At 46.7% G+C, this 5,000-nt stretch overlaps 1 protein-coding gene across 1 annotated transcript in view; it reads left to right on the top strand.

Annotated features, from left to right (window-relative positions):
• Positions 1 to 5,000, top strand: part of LOC113820090 (carboxypeptidase N subunit 2) — a 69,895-nt gene that overhangs the window by 62,291 nt on the left and 2,604 nt on the right. The gene's annotated exons all lie outside the window — the stretch shown is intronic.

The raw sequence follows: 5,000 nt of genomic DNA on the forward strand, positions 1-5,000 counted from the left end.
CCCTTTTGTTATTAAACACCACCAACCCAATTCCTCCAGAATTCTTGGGGAATTATCGAAGACTATGGAACTGTTGTGATGTTTAGAAGAATTTAGAGTAATGCTCCCTTCCCCCCCTTCTCCCTCCCCCACCTGCCCCTCCCCCTGCCCCCTCCCCCAGGCAAGACCTCCCCCCGGCTATGGCTTTTGTGCCCAACTTGGGATGAATGGTTGTTTACTGCTCTTCACTGCCCTCCCCCACCCCAACCTCCTCTTTCGTTTATTTCCCTCTTTGTGTGTGTCTCTCTGTCTCTTTCTCACCCTCTCGGTTTTTATTCGTATCTCTCTCTCTCTCTCTATCTCTTCTGTTCTCTTCTCTTTTCTCTCAGTCTGTTCATGTATGTATCTATCTTTCCTCCTCTCGTCGTTCTCTCTCTCTCTCTCTCTCTCTCTCTCTCTCTCTCTCTCTCTCTCTCTCTCTCTCTCTCTCTCTCTCTCTCTCTCTCTCTCTCTCTCTCTCTCTCTTTCTCCTTTCCATTCTCCATTTCCACATATGTTGCCTTTCCTGACCATTTGTTTACCCTATTCCCCTACCACGCTTTCACGCTCATACTTAAATGCACTTTTCTCATTTTCATCCTCTTCCCCCTTCCCCTTCCCTCTCCTCCCCGTCCCCCTCTCCCCTCGCTTCTCCCCCCCTCCCCCCGCCCCCCTTCTCGCCTGCCCACCCCCTCCCCCATGCCCCCTCTCCCCCCACCTGCCCACCCCTCCCCGCCCCCTCTCCCCCTCGGCACACCTCTCCCCGCCCCCTCTCCCCCTCGGCACACCTCTCCCCCCCCTACCCCCACCCCCACCCCTCGCAGCGGGGTGTGAGGACCGGAAGTGAGACATTAGCGGCTAACGTTGTTTACCTGCTGGGATAGGGAGGGGGGGGGAGAGGAAGAGGGGAGAGGGATAAGAGAGGAAAGGGGGAGAGGAAGAGGAAGGGAGATGGAAAAGAGAAGGAAGATGGAGATGGAGAGGGAGAGAAGAGAAGAGAAAAGAGAGAAGGAAGAGGAAGCAGGGAAGGAGAGGGAAAAGAGGAAGAAAGAGGAGAGAGGAAAGAGAGGAAAGAGGGAGGGAGATGGAAGAAGAAGGAAGATGGAGAGGGAGGAGGAAAAGAGAGGGAAGAGGAGGAGAGAAAAGAGAAGAAGGAGAGAAGATGGGGAGTTAGAGGAGGGGAGGTAAAATTGAGGAAAGAGGAGATAGAGAAGGAAGGAAAGAAAAAAGAGGAAAGAGGAAATGGGGAGGGAGAAGGAAAAGCAGCACAGAAGGAGAGATGCAAGAAGGAAAGAGGAAAAAGGAAAGAGAGAGAGAGAAAATGGGGAGGAAGAGGAAATAGGGAGAGAGACGGAAAGAGAAGAAAGAGGGGGAAGAGACAGAGGGAGAGGAGGGAAGAAGGTGGGGAAGAAAAGGAAATAAAGAATAGGTTAAGGAGAGACAGATGGATAAAAGTGGGGAGGGGGATTGAGGGAGTGGGAGATGGGGTGAGTTAATGCGATAATGGCTGGGGGGGGGGGGGTAGGGGTATGGCTTCCTATCTCTGATCATCTATCGGTTTTTTATACTAAAGAACAGCAGTCGGGAATTCCATGAAGATATATTTTTGTATTGTTAATTATATTTCTCTTTTTTCCTCTTTATTCTTAATCAACATCCTGTCCTACATTAATATTAATTTTTTTCTTTTTGAATATCACCATGAAACTACAAATAATACTGATAATAATGATAATAAAAATGATACTGATGATAATGATAGTGATAATGATGATAACGATTATGATGATAATAATTGTGATAATGATAATGGTAGTAATGGCAATGACAATAGTAATGATAATAATGATAATAATGATAATTATAATGCAAATAATTATAATGATTATGATCATGTTTCCTCATTTTCATGTTCCTCTCTCTCTCTCTCTCTCTGTCTCTCTCTCTCTCTCTCTCTCTCTCTCTCTCTCTCTCTCTCTCTCTCTCTCTCTCTCTCTCTCTCTCTCTCTCTCTCTCTCTCTCTCTCTCTCTTTCTTTCTTCCTTTTTTTACTTGTTTTCTTTCGTTCTTTTCCCGTCTCTCCCCCTTTCCTCCGCTCTTCCTAATTATTTGTTTACGTTTTGCCACCGTCCTTGTCCTCACCCGACACCCGGAAAGAGAAAACGAGACGCAAAGAAAACGGGAAGGATGACGAGGATCATTTCAGGTCAGGTCAGGTCAAAGGACAAGGAGGGAAAAAGAGGAGAAGGGATAAGACGGAGAGAAGGAGAGACAGAAGAAGAAGGAGGTCAAGGCAGAAGGGAGGGAAGTATCGGGGAAGAAGAGAGGCGATAGGGAAAGTAAGAGGATAAGGAGGGAGAAGAAAAGGAAGAAAGAATGTGTAAACAAAAGGGGGGGGGGGGCGGGGGGTCATTTGTGGCTGTTGAAGTAAGAGAGAGTGTTGTTAGGCGCTCAGGGGGGCGAGGTAAAAGGTTCTGAAGAGGAGAGGAAGAGGAAGGAGGAAAAACAAAAGGGGAGAGGGAGAAAGGAGGGAGAACGGAGATTACGTAAGAGAAAACGGGAGTGAATGTTATGAGAATTACGTTCAAGAAGAAATAGAGGACGAGAAAAAGAGAAGAAAAAGAAGGGAGAGAGAGAGAGAAGAAAAAGAAGGAAGAGAGAAAGAGAAGAGAAAGGTGAAGAGATCAAAATTAAAATAGAATAACAGCAAAGTAAATAAAAGAAATCAGAGACGAGAGAGAGAGAAAAGGGAAGGCAAAAAGAAAGGAAGAGAACATTCCAAAGAGTGCATAATAAAGTGAGCGAAATGTAATACAATTGAGAAAACAGAGAGAGAAAAAAAGAAAGAAATTATATTACGATTTAAGGAAAGTACGTACAAGGAAAAAGAAAAATTATACTAAAACCCAAGCAGTGGAAAATCAAATACGTAAAAGAGCAAACAAAAAGAGAGAGTGTGATTAAAGCGAACAAAATGCGTTTGGATGGGAAAGAAAGAGAGAAATAGGGAAATAGAATAGAAGAAGAGAAGAGAAAGGAGGGGATATGAGGGAAGCCCTTACGCTTAATCTAATAAAATACGCTGTCATCGGCGCAGGCGAGGACGTGACCACACAGCGCGAACGAGAAAGGGGAGGGAGGGAGGACGAGAGGGGGGAAGGGAGGGGGGGTGAGGGAGAGAGGGGGGGAGGGAGAGAGAGAGAGAGACAGAGACAGACAGACAGACAGACAGACAGACAGACAGACAGACAGACACAGAAAGAAAAAGAGAGAGAGAGAAAGACGGAGGGAGAGAGAAAGAAAGACAGACAGACAGACAGACATAGACAGCCCGACAAATAGACAAACAAACAGGAAGATAAATCAACAGAAAAAGAGACAAACAGACGGACAGCAAGCAGACAGGGAAGCAGAAATAGAAGAGGAGCTGAGAAGAGCAGAGGGGGGGGGGAGGACCAGAAGGGGAAGCGAGGGAAATGGACAAATACCCTCTTTTGTGCCGGAAGGAATTAGCACCAGGCACCGGAAGTGGTCAAGACTACTGCTTATGTGACGTAAGAGGGAAGGGGAGAGGGAAGGGGAGGGGAATAAATGGCATGGGGAGGATATTGGAAGGGGAGAGAAATGGAAAGAAGGGGAGGGAAGCGAAAGGCAAGGGAGGGGAAGAAGAGAGGAAGGGTTTGTGGGTAGAAGAGATGGCAGAAAGGGTAAAAGGGCAAGAAGGGAGAAGGAGAGTTAAGGGGAAGAGGGAGTTAATCTGCTTTCTGAGGTCAGTAATGGCGAAAGCGGGAAAGAATGGTGGAGACAAGTGTGTGTGTGTGTGTGTTTAATTTGCATGCGTGTGTGTGTGTGTCACGGGGTCGGGGGAGGTAAGTCCAAGGTTAGTGAGAAAGATTAAGTTATATACCTTGAGAGGCAGACAGACAAACAGACAGACAGACTGATAGATAGATAGGTAGATAGATAGATAGACAGATAGATAGACAGACAGACAGACAGATAGACTGATAGATAGTAGGTAGATAGATAGATAGACAGATAGATAGATAGACAGATAGATAGACAGACAGACAGACAGAAGCACACAGACACGCAGAGAGAGACAAAGTAATGATCGCACAACCAGACAAAGAAAAAGTGCGCGAAAAATAGAGTGTGCATTATCCGACATTACACAAATAGCCAGAGTTAACGTAAATAATATCAACCCCACAGAGTGCATCCCGCCCATCCTCGCCCGCAACTTCCTCCGACGAATATATACGTATATACATTTTCCTACATTCTATTCACGGTAAAAAATACCATTATGCCAATCCCCGCTTTGGCATAACAGGCCATTTCCTCCTCGATGTACAGCACAGTGACAGAGAGAGAAAGAGAGGGGAAAAAAACATGGCATGAAGTCATATATGAAAGCAAAGCGTGACGCGGGATAGCGGGGGGGAGGGGGGGGTGGCGCGTGGGGGGGAGATGTTGTGATTCGCGGTCTGGTGGGCGGCGACAGGGCGGCTATCGCGGGCGCAGAGGGAGGTTAGAGAGGGGTTTGGTCTGTGTCTGTCTGTCTGGTTGTATGTCTGTCTGTCTATTTGTCTCTGTCTCTTTTTCCTTCTCTTTCATCCTCTCTCTCTCTCCCATTCTCTATCTCTATCGCTATCTCTTTTCTCTCATCTCTCTCTTCCTCTTTGTATTTCTTTGTCATCTGTGAGCGTGTCTCTTTTTCTCTCTGACTCTCTCTTTGTTTCTATTCATGTATGTCTCATCATAACTTTCACTGTCACTCTCTCTCTCTGTTCCCCTTTTTCCTCCTTCGTCCCTCCGTCCTTCCTCCTTTCCTTTTCCTCTCCATCTCCTCCTTCTCTGCCCCCCCCCCCCCTTCCCGTCGAATCAGTAAGACACCTCGACCGCCCCCGAATATTGTAAACATCATAATAATCCAACCAGACCTGACCTTCTCTCTACTTTCTTCCATCTCGAGATACC

The sequence above is a fragment of the Penaeus vannamei genome, chromosome 16 (genome assembly GCF_042767895.1).
Source record: "Penaeus vannamei isolate JL-2024 chromosome 16, ASM4276789v1, whole genome shotgun sequence".
NCBI classification, from domain to species: domain Eukaryota; kingdom Metazoa; phylum Arthropoda; class Malacostraca; order Decapoda; family Penaeidae; genus Penaeus; species Penaeus vannamei.